The sequence below is a fragment of the Geotrypetes seraphini genome, chromosome 15, assembly GCF_902459505.1.
Source record: "Geotrypetes seraphini chromosome 15, aGeoSer1.1, whole genome shotgun sequence".
In the NCBI taxonomy this organism is placed as follows: Eukaryota; Metazoa; Chordata; class Amphibia; order Gymnophiona; family Dermophiidae; genus Geotrypetes; species Geotrypetes seraphini.
Genome location: NC_047098.1, coordinates 53,533,347 through 53,549,289, shown reverse-complemented (window position 1 = coordinate 53,549,289; position 15,943 = coordinate 53,533,347). Strand labels below are relative to the sequence as shown.

The following is a 15,943-nucleotide window of genomic DNA, read 5'->3' as shown; positions in this document are numbered from 1 at the left end:
TTGTACATCGCCTAGAACTTGGAATAGGCGATTAATCAAATCAAATAATAAACTTGGAAACTTGGAAACAACCAACATTAAGGAATAAAACAGTTCTACATGTATCCCCAGCTAGGTTAGCATTCTATAAAGAAAAGTAGAATACAGTACCTACATTCCTTTATAATATAGGCTTTTACCAGGCACCTCTTTGTAGGTGCCCTGTTATAGAATCACCCCTTACATGCCAGAAAAGTTTGTCGAGACTTCAAGAATGTTTGTTTTCTAATAGTTTTCTGTGCCACCACTTAAGAAAATCCTTAGTGAGCAAATTAGCCACAATATACATAGTTCTATTTCTGTAATGTATAAGTAATTATTTTTCTGAAGGTGTGCGCTCCAGTCCCAGCATGCATTTTAACTGTTGCGCTGTGCTCTGTCAAAAGCACACCGAGACCATAAGATTAGTGAAAGGCAGAAGGGAAAAAGTATATGCGAAGTCTGCCTAGATCACCGTGCTTTGTGGTAAACATGCAGTCTCTGTGGCTTTAAAGAGAAATACAGTTCCTGGCCTAGGTGAGAGAAGCACATAATCCCCAGTCAGTTTGTTGCAAACAACTCTGCTAATATTTTCCCTTCATTTCTTTAGAATTGTGGGGTTTGCTATAATTAACTCATAACGAAAAAGGAAAAGAAAAAAAAACCCACAGACTATTTCTGATTCTTTTCCCAGCTGATAAGATGTTCCAAGGTAAAAGACAGTTATCAATGAAGACACCACACACCGTATGAGATGTCAGCCCACATAGCAACTGTACAAGCCAGAATTAGCCCTCTGATGAAATCAGACAACAGAGGAGCCCGTAACATTTTTAATACGAGCTCTATGACAGGTCTCAGTTCTGCACCATTACCAAGCTTTGTAAATAATCCAAACACCTGATCTTGGGCCTGTTGTACTTCTGCCAAAATTAATTAATTAAATAAATAAAATTGGGAGGAGGAGGGGGAGAAGGTTGGTGGGAGACAAGAGAGGCTTGATATTAGAAAATGACACGGTGACAAAATCCATCACCGTTCCCGTCCCCGCGGATAACCGGATAACTCTGCCTTCAGAATCTTGGTACAATCCCTTGTATTAAGTCAACTCGACTACTGTAACATCGCCTACTTAGCAATCCCCCGAAAGAATATGCGACGATTACAACTAATGCAAAACACTGCGGTCAGACTAATCTTCGGTCTAAAGAAGTTCGATCACGTGACGCCATACTTCAAACAGCTACACTGGCTGCCGATGGAAGCTCGTGTAAAGTTTAAGTTCGCCTGCCTCTGTTTTAAAGTTTTCTACGGTCTAACCCCTAAATACATCACTGACCTCTTCTCCTTCTCAGCCAACAAACACAAGAGAAGCTCCCACTCGCACTTCGTTTCTCCCCCGGTTAGAGGATGCAAACTAAAAAAACACATTGAGCATCTTCTCTCACATCAAGAAGCTGCTCTATGGGGTAAAGACCTAGAACAACTCCTATTGCCCACTACTTATGAGGTATTCAGGAAACGCCTCAAAACTCACCTATTCCTGAAATACCTAGACAGCTGACCCACTTCCCTCCTTCCCCTCTCTTGCCCTTTCTCCCCATTGTTCCCACATCCCTTAAGTTAACTCAACTTGTACGTCAACTCAACTTGTACCCCAATAATCTTCTGTAAACCGCATAGAACTTAACGGTATTGCGGTATATAAACTGTTATTATTATTATTATTATTAGATATAATCAACAGAGATCCTTGTGCTCCTCTAGCAAAGAACTGTTTTCATTGCAAGGCTGAGGTATTATAGGCCCTCATTTACAAAGGTGTGCTAAGCGTTTTAGCACACGTGTAGCGCACGTTAAGTCAATGTGTGCGCTAACCGCTAACGTGTCCATAGGATAACATGCACGCATTAGCGTTTAGTACATGATTAGCGCGCTAAAAAGCATAGCGCAAAGAGGGGGGATAATGTTGTCTCTCTCGAGAAGCAGAGCTTTTTCTTAGGTAGGTCCTGCATTATGGAATTCTCTGACAAATTCTTTGAATGCAATATTATTTCAGCAATATTATGGAAGCAAAGTCTGACTATAAGATTTAGCAATGATTGACTTGGTTCTGTTAATACGAACTATTGTTTTATTTTTTATTACTTTTTTAATAGATTTTGTGAAGTGACTATTGTATTTTTATTTTTATTGTACACTGCTAAATACTTATGTTAATAGCGGTAAATCAAATAATAAATCCAATCCAATCCACTATTTGAAGGCTACTAATTTCCCTCTGCCCCCCTCCCCCTCCCTTTTACAAAACCGTAGCACCAGCCGCGGCAATAACAGCTTTGACGCTCATTTGAGCATCAGAGCTGTTACTGTTGCGGTCGGCACTAAAAACAACACTACGGTTTTGTAAAAAGGGGGGGGACTTTGGACACCATTTACTGAATTCACCCCTAAGAAACTTCTTTAACAAAAAGGTCTTTAGGCTCTTTTTGAACCCTGCATATAGTAAAGTGATCTGCAGGAAGTTGGCCCAATCACAGCAGGCAGGGCCGGATTTTCCTATAGGCTAACTAGGCTTCAGCCTAGGGCATCAAGATCAAGAGGGGCCTACTTTCAAATTGTTAGCAAAATTAAAATTACACTATTCTAAAAACAGTGAACACTAAAACACTGTACCGAAAATAAGGAGAAATTCTACGCTTCGGGATCGGAACCGGCTCCGGCCGCAACGGGGCGCCGATTCGGCTTCTCCCTTTCTTTTTCTCGCCCTGGGAGGAGGATCAGGGAGGGAAAGACATCAGTCTGGAAACAGCTGGGCAAATCCCAGCCCCGCGGGGAGAGAGGCAAAACGTGGATCCGTCAGGACAGGGCGGCCCAGACTGGCATCGGGGGTGGAGGTGGGGTGGGGGGTTTCAGTGGAAGGGGGATGGGAGGCAGGCAGGCTGGCATGGGGGGTGTTCAATGGAAGGGGGATGGGAGGCAGGCGGGCATCGGAGGGGGGGTGAGGTGAGGAAGGACGCACTGGGGGCACTATGGACATAGGAAGGGGCAATGTTGTGTGTTATGTTTGATTAGTTATTGTTACAAGTACTATATATGGTGCTGAGAATACATGTCCAAATAAGTGTTCTTGACTTTTTTAAAATTTATTATCCATGTCACATTTTGTTATAAAGGTTAGTACCAATAACAACATGTTTCATTTAACATATTGATATATATCACAGTAATGATGTATTTTATTATCTCTCATGTAATTTACAAACTTAGAAATGGGAGGTGAAAGGGCCTCATAAGTGGAATAGCCTAGGGCCTCTTTTCATCTAAATCCGGCCCTGACAGCAGGCGTCTGAAATAGTTTCATAAGAACATAAGAATTGCCGCAGCTTATTTTAAGGAATTGGAAAAACTGGGATAGACTGAACTATACCTTTTGGTGGTAGTCTCTGTCACGTTTTTCAAATGGAACATACTATTTCTATATAACAGGGACATTACAAAAAGTTTCTGAAGATTTGGGAGCCATTGACAAAATTTTGCAGAGTGATTGTTGATTTTGCCCTTTGGTCATGCACGTCCAGGGTGGGTTGGAACATATTTTTAATTCTTTAATTTGAGTGCAATTTTTGAATATGAATATGGGGGTGATGTATTTATTTGTCATAGATTAAGATTTGATTGATTTTAAGTGCTTTTATAATGTAATATGATTGTATAATATGTTGCACTTATGTATGGTTTAAAAATGAATAAAGATATTAAAAAAAAAAAAAAAAAAGAATTGCTGCTGTTGGGTCAGATCAGGGGTCCATCGTTTTTATCTTTAATTATCAATTAATAAAGAAGAATTATTTTCCAAGACCGAAAGAGTCCCCTATTGAGAGAGTTTGCAGCCTGCCTCTGAATTCACAAAGGGTACCCATCACAACTCTGTCACTGATAGCAGCGTACATCAGGAATTCTCTCCTACAAACAGTGGCGTAGCGAGGGTGAGGGGCGTCTGGAGCGGAGGTGCCCCTCCCCTGCCCCTGCCACCCCCTCCCCTTCTCCCACACCTCAAGTCACAACTTCAACATGCTCTTCGCGACCCCTTTGGTTCTTCCTCTGATGTCACTTCCTAGGCGTGGTACCCAGAAGTGACATCAGCGGGAGAGCTGACACAGTCAGGAGGAATACGTAGACGTTGTTGCTCACGGCGGTGAACAGCTAGAGGTATGGAGAAGGGAAGGGAGCGTGGGCATGGCGAGGACAGGAGTAGGAAGAGGTGGAGGGGTGGAGAGGAGGAGGGGTGCCAAACCCCCCCTACTGCGCCACTGCCAACAAATGTACTTGCAGACTGAGAAAAATCGATGAGAAATGGAAAGCCTGTTCTCCAGAAACAAGGCGAGTTTTACTGAAAAAGAATGAACGTTAAAATATCTGGGGCAAACTCTTTATCACTGACTCCACCTTGATGAGTTCAGGGACTGGAAATGCTTGACTGTGAAAACGTCTATAAATACAGGTGTTGAGTATCTGGAGATAGAGAGGAGCTAAATAGTTCCAAAAAGATATTGTGTTTAGCCACTTAAAAGTTAAGAAAAGCCCACCAAAGCAGAGAGCCTAAGAGGCAGATCTGTTACATATAGCATTGGGCAAGTTACATGTAGGGGCATTTTCAAAACAGAAAAACATCCAATTTAGTTTATTTATTCTTTATTAGTTTCCAACTTTACATCACCAAAACTTGGAGACAAACAAGAAATTCTTGAAATATAATAAAACAACCAAACTACACGAAAACAAATAATTATTTCTCATCCACAACATTAAGGCAATTGCGATCCAAAAATTAGAGGGAAAAATAATTTTCTCTCTCTTAATCAATATAAGGACATTGCGAGGACACCCCAAGACCCTTCCCAAGCCAGTCTACAATCTATCTAATGTACCTGGGGAAGTCTGACAAGGAGGGCAAAATAGAGTTTATAAAGCATGGTAAAAATATAATATGACAAAATATGGTATGGTGAGCACTGTTCCCTCTAAGCTGAGCAGGAGTCCTCCACCCACAGTCTCACCAATAGAGGGTGCTGTTTTACTGTCACATTTTTCAATTGTGAGGGACAGGCAAGTTCTGCAGGACTCCAGGGAACATACCTGTCCTTAGCGACTGAAAATATTCCACCCCCTAGTGGTAGCAATGCAGCTGGAGGACACCTGCTCAGCTGTAGCATGGCGAGCATAGTTCAGCAAAGCAAAGCATGATAAACACAGTATATTACAGAGTATGGCTAGCATAGCATGACATGACTAGGCTGACCAGGCCTATGAATCCATATATGCACAAAGTTATGGGTACATTTCATTTCCCCTCTCATTTCCGGTGTGGTCCTGGGACCCGGAAACTATCCTGGTAGACAAGGGCATAGCTACCATTGAGCAAGCTTAGTAAAAAGCTTGGAGTCAGCCATTGGTAGAGGGCCACCTGCTGTTGGATCGATGCCTTCCTCTCAGGCACTTTGCTCCATTCTCCTGTGGTCCAGCAACTCTCTCTCTCCCTCTGATTTCCTTCAGATCTGGCATCACTCCCATAGGACCAGCATCTCTTCCTCCCCCTGCACCTCACAGTCCTCCAAACTAACATTGGTCACCACCAGCGACACCCATGAAGACAGGCTTCTTTTGACCAGTGGGGCTTTCTCTATGCTGTGTCCTGCATCCTCTGATGCAACTTCCTTTGGGTAACACATGACAGAGAGAAGGCTATAGGTCCAGTCAAAGGCAGCTTATTTTCATGGCTACCACTGCCAGTGACCCAAATTACTTTTGAATACCATAAGGGGCAGGAAAGAGAGAGATACTGAACCCACAGAAGAAATGTCAGACCCACAGTGAGGACAGAGAAATGCTATGCCCTGTGTTGGGGGGAGGGAGGTAAGAGATACTGGACCACTGGGGAGAAAGAGAGATGGCTGGACCTGTAAGAAAAGGAAGAGAGCGAAAGAGATTCCAGAACTGGGGAGGAGGGAGCAGAGGGAAAAGAGAGACACACACAAGCACACTAGGAGAACAGAAGGGGGAAAGAAAAAAAGATGCTGGACCATGGGAGGGGGCAGGTGCAGCATGGGAGAGAGAGAGCGAGAGTAATACTGGCTCTCAGTTGAGAGGAAGGAAGTGTTGAAGGAAGAGAGAGAGGAGAAGCTGGACATAAGGAGAGACAAAGACATAGAGGAAAGATGTTAAACACAGGGACACTGAGAGGATATACTACACAGGGAAAGATAAGGATACAAAGGGAAAATGCTAAGTATGGGAAGAATAGGGACACAGAGGGAAGATGCTGGACAAGATGGATAGGGATGCAAACAGAAGATGGATAGTGGACATGGAGAGAAAAGAAATGTTGAATGGACAGGAGACCTTGCAAAGACAGAAAAATAAAACAGAAAGAAGCAAAAAAAGAGACACCGAGACTAAAGCAAATGGAAAAATAACAATAGTCTGACAACAAAGGTAGTAAGAGGGTAAATCAAAAAGTAAAGGCAAAATACATTTAATGGCTTTAATAGAAGTAACTGTGAACAATTGAACATATCATTTTTTCACATAATTCCCATGCAAGATGATGCATTATCGTTCAACTAGTTTCTGCATTCCTGCAAAGAAGTAGTTTTTTTGACTGCTTCCGAAGCCAGGTAAGCACTGCATCCATTACTTCAGTGGTCGGCAAACTGCAGCTCGTGAGCTGCATGCAGCTCTTTAGCCACTTGAGTGCAGCTCGCAGCTCTGCTAGCTAGAGCAGGGGTGCCCAACCTGCTTCCCTTTCCCGTAAAGAGGACGGTGAAGTTCTGGGCCAGCCAATCACTGCCGGCAGTATTCATGGAACCGGCATAACAAAGGGGAAAATACCTTGATAAAGCCCCCTGGGCGAAACATAGCCTATGTTGGTGAAGAGCCCCTGCTATGCTTTTCTAAAAGAGATGAGTACCTTTCTAACTTATCTATAATTAAAATATTTAAATAAGAAAAATATTTTAAAAAATATATAAAATAAGACCGATGAAGACTTTAGTGCAAACAATTCTGTGAATGAAATGCTCTCACAGCTTGCACCGCTGAGGTCCTAAACGGGAATAATACCCCCTTTACTAAACCACAATAGCGTTTTTTTAGGACAGGGAGCCTATGAGCATCGAGAGCAGCCCAGAGCATTCAGTGCAGCTCCCTGCGCTAAAAAACGCTATCGCGGTTTAGTAAAAAGGGAGGGGGTATATTTGTCTATTTTTGTATAGTTGTTACTGAGGTGACATTGCATAAAGTCATCTGCCTTGACCTCTTGGTAGATCATTTTGACTTGGTTATTTTAAAAGTAGCTTGCAAGCCCAAAAAGTGTGGGCACCCCTGAGCTAGAGAATGACACATCATCGATCGGGCATCTCCCTCCCTCCCCCTTACTTTCATGGCAATTTTCTTTTTCTTTGTCTTCCAGCTGCCCGAGCTGGCTTTCTTCAAGTCACGTGTGGCTGCCGAAACTTCTCCTCTGATGCAACCGGAAATAGGAAGTTGCATCAGAGGAGAAGTTTTAGCAGCCACATGCAACTTGATGAAAGCCAACTCGGGCAGCTGGAAGACAAAAAAAAGAAAATCGCTACAAAGGTAAGGGGGAGGGAGGGGAGCTGCTGAAAGACATCTAGTAATCCTTGCAGGCTTGACTGTGCATGGAATTATTTTTGTAAAATCATGTTTTGTTATGTGACTAGCATTATTTAGACTTTAATTTCTGTGAATGAATAGAATGAAAATGATATAAAATTGCTTGCTTGATTTTATGCGCATGCGCTGAAGGGAAGTGGAGAGAGAGTGGACTGAAGACATTGAAGGGAAATGGCAGAAGAGAAGTGGAGAATGGGAAGAAGGCGCTGAAGGGAAATGGGCAAAAGAAGTGGAGAGTGGGGAGAAGATGTTGAAGGGAAATGGGGAAGAGAGTGGGGAGAAGACGCTGATTTATAAATTGATAATTGTACAGAATATTGTTTCTTTTTATACTTTAATAAGTTCAATTTAAAATTATTTGAGGCTTTTGTGGATGGGATCAGATGATTTATGGGGACAGGGACTGAGCTCATGGGGACGGGATGGGGACAAATTTTTTCCCCGTGTCATTCTCTAGGCTTTGCCACGAATCGATTTTGACTACGTGCGGGCAAGCGGGGTGTCATTAAATGCGTGTTTTGTCATATTTTTATTTTAATGTAAAAAAAGGATTTTTGTCAATAAATAAGATATTATTATCTTGAAAAGAAATTTGGCTCTCAAAAGAAATCTTAATCGTTGTACTGCTGATCTTTGGCTCTTTTGACTAATGACATTGCCTACCACTGCTTTACTTCATCAAGCTTTGTCTTTTGCTCTCTGGGTCGCAGTGATGCACCCATGTCTCATCACCAGTGACAATTCTCTCCAGAAACTCGGATCTTTTTCATACCATCTCAGGAACTGGGTCACAAGCTCCACATGCTATTGCTTGTGCAGACCAGTAAGCTGTTTGGGAACCCATCGTGCACAAACTTTACTCTATCCCAAGTCATCATGCATTATGGCAAATGCAAATCCATAGCCGATATTCAAATCTGCAGCCAACTAAGATACCCTTATTTGTTCGTCTTATCTAATCAAGGTCTGTCAATGTGCTGTTGTGTGCACGATGTTAATGGGCGACCAGAATGACCTTCACCTGTTCTTCCTGCTTTAAACCTTTTTATCCACTCATAAACCTTTTGTTGAGTCATGGTGCTATGTCCATATTGAGTCAATATCCGACAGTGAATTTCCACAGATTTCATTCCCTCTGTCCAAAGAAAGCACACTACTGCACATTGTTCTTCGATGATGCAGTCTTGCAATGGAACACTCATGTTTCTGACCTCTTGGGTGTTACATGACTAAAGGCCAAGTGCTGCACTGTACATGGACGAACTAGCCAACAGGCTCACTCATAATTTCCAAACTTGACTACTGTAATTCTCTGCTCAAAGGAGTCTGTCAAAAAGACATCCCACGTTTACAATTAATGCAAATTACGGCCATAAAAATTATTACCAATAAAAAAAATTTGATCATGTTACTTCTTTGTTAAAAAGTGCTTACTGGCTACCAATCCATCACCGTATCACTTACAAAATTGCTTTAATCACTTTCAAAACCATGAAAACCAAGGAACTCACTTTTATCCATAAATATCTGATTCCACATGATCCTCCGAGAACATTAAGATCTGCTTCACAGTATCTTCTTCATGTCCCATCTCTAAAAATTATTAGTACCCGTAGGGCTTTTTTGCAACAATAGCCCCAACAATATGGAATTCGTTACCATCATATTTAAGGTCTGAACATCGATGAACATTTGGATAGAAACGAACTTCTGAAAACAAGCCAACATGGTTTCTGCAGGGGGAGATCGTGCCTAACTAACTTATTGCACTTCTTCGAAGGAATTAACAAAAGGATGAACAGGGGAGACCCCATAGACATCATATACCTTGATTTCCAAAAAGCCTTTGACAAGGTGCCTCACGAACATCTACTCCGGAAACTGAAGAATCATGGGGTGGATGGAGACGTACATAGATGGATCAGAAACTGTTTGGCAGGTAGGAAACAGAGGGTAGGGGTGAAGGGCCACTACTCGGACTGGATGAGGGTCACGAGTGGTGTTCCGCAGGGCTCGGTGCTCGGGCCGCTGCTATTTAATATATTCATAAATGATCTAGAAACAGGGACGAAGTGTGAGATAATAAAATTTGCGGACGATACAAAAATATTTAGTGGAGCTGGAACTAAAGAGGAATGTGAAGAATTGCAAAGGGACTTGAACAAACTGGGGGAATGGGTGGCGAGATGGCAGATGAAGTTCAACGTTAAGAAATGTAAAGTATTGCATGTGGGAAACAGAAACCCAAGGTACAACTATACGATGGGAGGGATGTTATTGAATGAAAGTACCCAAGAAAGGGACTTGGGGGTAATGGTGGACATGACAATGAAGCCGACGGCACAGTGCATAGCGGCTGCTAAGAAAGCAAATAGAATGCTAGGTATAATCAAGAAGGGTATTACAACCAGGACAAAACAAGTTATCCTGCCATTGTATCGGGCGATGGTGCGCCCGCATCTGGAATACTGGGTCCAGTATTGGTCGCCGCACCTTAAGAAGGATATGGCGTTACTCGAGAGAGTTCAGAGGAGAGCGACACGTCTGATAAAAGGGATGGAAAACCTTTCATACGCTGAGAGATTGGAGAAACTGGGTCTCTTTTCCTTGGAGAAGAGGAGACTTAGAGGGGATATGATAGAGACTTATAAGATCATGAAGGGCATAGAGAGAGTAGAGAGGGACAGATTCTTCAAACTTTCAGAACATAAAAAAACAAGAGGGCATTCGGAAAAGTTGAAAGGGGACAGATTCAAAACGAATGCTAGGAAGTTCTTCTTTACCCAACGAGTGGTGGACAACTGGAATGCGCTTCCAGAGGGCGTAATAGGGCAGAGTACAGTACTGGGGTTTAAGAAAGGATTGGACAATTTACTGCTGGAAAAGGGGATAGAAGGGTATAAATAGAGGATTACTGCACAGGTCCTGGACCTGTTGGGCCGCCGCGTGAGCGGACTTCTGGGCATGATGGACCTCTGGTCTGACCCAGGAGAGGCATTGCTTATGTTCTTAAGGGTGGCCTTAAAAGCTTTTTATTTAAAGACGCATAAGACTGTTAATTGGTCTATGGGACTTTTCTAGCTCATTTTCAATATAAAAATTCATTTTCTATTCAAAATTTATTTTTTCCCTTTCCCTATGTTATTATCCTTAATTGTTCTCTCTTTCTTTTAAATTGTATTTCTCCCCACCACCCTATTGTTCCATGTAAGTAATGTTATGTCATTAAAAGTTTGTTAACTGGACCCCCTTTTAAATTTTTTATTGTAAAACGCGTGGAGGGACTTAATCGAACGGGACATCTAAGTCAGTTTACGTCCAACTCGCAAGTTGTCCAAAGTAAAAAACAGCTTAAGACACATTTTCGAAAAATTTGTCCAAAATTTTTTTACTTTCGAAAATCGTCTAATTATACGTCCTGCCTTTCTGATCATCCAAGTCGCTAAAGCGTCCATCTTTATACCACATTTCTGTCCAACTTTTCATTCAAGTCCAAAACGCCTAGAACAAGCCCTGTTGGATGTGGGAGGGGTCTGCAAAGTGATGGACTGAACACCCAGACATGCCACCTAAATAGTGGGGTACCTTACAGGGCACTGCTGTGAACTTCACAAAAAGGGTGCCATAACTTCTCCTCACTACAGCTCCCTTATAGATAATGGTGAGCCCCCCAAACCACCTCTAAAATCCCCTAGACCCACCTATCTACCACCCCAATAGCCCTTATGGCTGCAGAAGCCACTTATATGCCAGTAAAAAAGAGTTTGGGGTGTAAAGGGGAGTGCACATGTTTAAGTATCAATACAGTGATTACAGGGGTTTATGGGCATGGGTCCTCCTCTCCATGAGTCCCTAACCCACCCCCAAGACGACTTAAGCAGCCTCTGTGCTGGACGACTAGGCTTTCCTATGCCAGGCGGCCAGGTGATGATGGTCTGGAGGCTGAATTTTAAAGGTGTGATTAATATTTTTATGGGGGTGGGGGGAGGGTCGGTGATCTCTGGGGTATTGTGTGAAGGTCTGTTTTATGTGTTTGTAGTGCTTATCTGGTGACTTTAGGTGGGTTTTTGTGACTTAGACCATGTTTTACATGGTCTAAGTCACAACGTCCAAGTTCCGTCGATCGTGGGCTATATAACTTTCGGTCTAAGTCTAAGCCGGCCAACTCCTGCCCTTGACACTCCTCCCGAAATGCCCCGTTTAGCTTTGGTCGTTCAGTGGCACTTTGAAGGCCTAAGTCATTTAGAAATTCGTCCAAAACCCATTTTTATTATCGGCACTTGGACGTATTTGGGAAATGTTCGTTCAAGTGCTGACTTAGGCTGGTTTTTGGACATTTTTCTCTTTCGATTATGAGCCCCTTAGAATTTATGATTGGCATTTTATCAAATTTTAGTAGGCGAGAGCACAGTAAAGGGGTTTAAGGAAGGTTTGGATAGGTACCTAAAGGATAAAGGGATTGAGGGATACAGATAGAAGCAGAAGTAGATTATAAAGGTTGAGAATATACAGATAGAAGCAGAAGTAGGTTATAGAAGTAGAGGTAGATTGTAAAGGTCAAAATTTCACTTCACAGGTCAAGGACCTGGTGGGCCACTGCGGGAGCGGGCCGCTGGGCGAGATGGACCTACGGTCTGACCCAGTGGAGGCAACTTCTTATGTTCTTATGTTCTTTAATAAACTTGAAACTTGACTTGAATGTATGAGTACATGTGTTGCTGTGTTGCATTTTGCTAGCTCTGTTCCAGTTATCACATAATTTAACAATTGTCTTTAATTTTTGATTCACCCTCGTAAAAAAATATTTTATTCTGAATTTATTAATTAGAAAATTTTACATTTGTGAAGTTGCCTCTCTGATATCTTGTATTTCAACTTCTATGTCTCTAGTACTGCTGTACATGCTAAGTCTGACTTCTTGAGGTTTCCAGTTCTATTTTTGCCTTCATATCTCTATTAGTGATCTGTGGTCCCTTGTTTCATATTTATTAAGGGTCTGTCTGTGTTTAATTTGCACTTGTGACCAAGGTACAGCATTCTACTAGAACGCGTGTGGTTTCTGTGTAGAGCTCTGGAGCAGTCTCTTTTGTTCTCTTTTCTCACTGGTAGTGTTGATATTTTATGGTATAGCGATGCCTTTTCTCAGCTCTTTCTTTTTTTTTTTTTTTTTTTAATTTATGCTTTTCAATCATTTACATTTGTCATAATTTGTCATATAATTCTGTTATCCTAGGAAGTGTCAAATCATCTGACTTTTTGCACGAAGACGAGGACTGTCTTATTCATCTTCTCCTCTTGATTGCGGTCAAGATCATCCTTTCTAATTGGAAAGATCTGGAACGAGTGAGCTATGATAACTGGTGGAACACCATTTGCCTGACAGTTAAATACGAAAAAATAGCTGCTGAAAGATTAGGCTTGATGCATAAATTTAACAGGCTTTGGGGTCCATTATTACAATATGCTGATTCTCCATTTAAATCTCTAGCATAGTTCTTATCATTCAAGATGAAATTACATTAATATGCTCTTTGACTATACCTGATGTTATTATCGATAATCATATTTCCTCTATTCAGCATTATCTCAATGTTATTGATGCATTATTTGGGTACGTGCTTCTCCTTAGATTGTGTACAGTCATTACATCACTGTTTAAGTATATGATATACTGATCTGTTCATTTCTCCCTTTTTCTTTTCCCTCTTCCTGGAAATTCTAATCCTTTATATTATTGATCCCCTGGTTTGGGGCATTGCTTTCTGATATGATATGTATCAATATGCGTATGGATGCAATGTTTTGATGTTTTACATCTGTATTATTTTATGTTATGAAATACAATCTTAATAAAAACTTATTGAACTTAAAAAATAACAAAGGAAAAAAAGGCATTCCTTAACTTAAGTACTTTGCATAATCAATTCATACATTATTCCTTTTCAAGCCCAAATAAATGGGGAGACATACCAGATTGTCAGATGAAAAAAATACAGGTAAAGATAAGAAATAACTCCAGGGTCCAACCTGTGGATCCTGATGAAATATTCCTTACTAAATTAGGGATTATTCATTTTCTCCTCTTTTTCTCAGTAGTGAAACAAAATCATCATTCACAATTATTTAAGTCATTTATTTTCTCTTACAATTAAAAATTGTTGGAGTTGTATGGGATCCCAAAACACAAATTCTACTTCTTGTAACTTAACAAGGCATTTACAAGGAAATTTTAAGTAAAACGATGCTCTTTCAGTCCTGAGAGTTAGCGCCGTTATGGTACAGTAAGGGTCTGATGTTTTTTTTGCACAAATCTATGTATAGTGTTTTGCTGTGGATAGATATATTGGCCTTACTGAAGTTATAAAACAATAAATTAAAGAGAACCTGGTGATTACCTATCCAACGCGGTCTGAGCAGGAGGAACTGGCAGGAGTATGTTTACAGCCCAGATAAGCGTTGCTAGAGAGACTTTTCCCTGACGCAGCGGGGATGTAATTCTATCCCGCGAAACCAGGCCCTCCTAGTTACGCCCACCACCGCCCTAATCTCACTGCCTGCTCTTGTCGGACATGGAGGAAGTATGCGCATGCGCAGATGCTACATAGTGATGTCGTGCGCATGCGCTTGCGCCCATGACGTCATCGTGACGGCCGCGCATGCGCGGACTTCCTCCCTGCCAGATTGCTTTTCAAAACTTGGACAAAGTGACGGATTTTGAAAAGCTGTCCAGACCGGTTCATAGACAAAAGCGCACGACGACAAAGGCGCGCCGACAACCCAGCGCAGACAACTGAGCGCAAGGCAGAATTGCGCCGAAGAAAAACAGTATTTTAAGGGGCTCTGACGGGGGGTGTTGGTGGGGAACCCCCCCCTTTACTTAATAGAGATCGCTCCGGCATTGTGGGGGGTTTGGGGGGGTTGTAATCCCCCTCATTTACTGGAAACTTAACTTTTTCCCTCTTTTTTAGGGAAAAAGTGAAGTTTTCAGTATAAGTTAAGTATACTGTTAAGTAAAGTGGGGGGGTTCCCCACCAACACCCCCCAGTGGAGCCCCTTAAAATACTGGTTCTTTTTGGCGCGCTTCCGCCTTGCGCTCAGTTGTCTGCGCTGGGTTGTTTTCGCACCTTTGTCATCGCGCACTTTTAACCTGTCACCATCCAGACCCCTGGACATGTTCTCAAAAGGAGGACATGTCCAGGGAAATCCGGACGTCTGGTAACCCTATTCATATTTGAATCCAGACTCCTGATGCAGGTCATGGGCCGAAACACATACATGTTGAGTCTTTTGTTGGAAGAATAAAGAATCCCAGCACTCTCTGGTCACCTTCGTCTCTCCTGTTTTTGTCTCTTTGTGTGAACACAAGAAGTATGCAATGGAGTAAAACCAGGATTAGATCAACCAACAGCTGCCAATCGTAAGCAGAAGAACTTCGCTTATATCACAGGTGTCAAAGTCCCTCCTCGAGGGCCGCAATCCAGTCGGATTTTCAGGATTTCCCCAATGAATATGTATTGAAAGCAGTGCATGCAAATAGATCTCATGCATATTCATTAGGGAAATCCTGAAAACCCGACTGGATTGCGGCCCTCGAGGAGGGACTTTGACACCCCTGGCTTATATAGAGGCAGAGAGCTGGTTCTGCAAGCAACATTTTAAAACATATTCACAAAATTCCTTTTTTGTAAGATTACTGGCAAACATACACATTTAGGACTCAGTTCTATAAATGTTGCCCAAATTTGGAAGCCAATAAAATTTAATGCACTGAGCTATTCTGTAGATGGCGGTCAGAGTTGGGAGCTGTTTATAGAATAGTTTTGAGTGCTGGGATCTGGGCCCAATTTTGGGCATGAGGATTTGTACCAGGTAAGACCTGGTGTAAAGTTTAGGTGCGAATCTCCTTTGTTCTATAAAACTGTGTATAAATTTCAAGGAATGCCCCCGATCCACCTATGCCCCTCCCATGGCCGAGTCCACTTTTCATATCTGCGTGTAAAACATCTAAAGATGTGCATGTAAATTTTAATCAATGCCAATTAGCGCCAATAATTATTAGCACCCAATTATCAACACTAATTTAATTGCACAGGCAAATTGCAAAAATGCCCATGTTGCATATGCAGTTTTGAGCACATAAACCAACATCTTGGCAAATATTTTCTTTTTTTTACAATGATGCCTTCCAGGGGCAGTGGAGTGGAGGAGTAGCCTAACGGTTAATGCAGTG

General features: G+C 42.0%; 1 long non-coding RNA gene across 2 annotated transcripts in view; it reads right to left on the bottom strand.

Moving 5' to 3' along the window:
* Positions 1 to 15,943, bottom strand: part of LOC117349472 — a 61,898-nt gene that overhangs the window by 22,904 nt on the left and 23,051 nt on the right. The gene's annotated exons all lie outside the window — the stretch shown is intronic.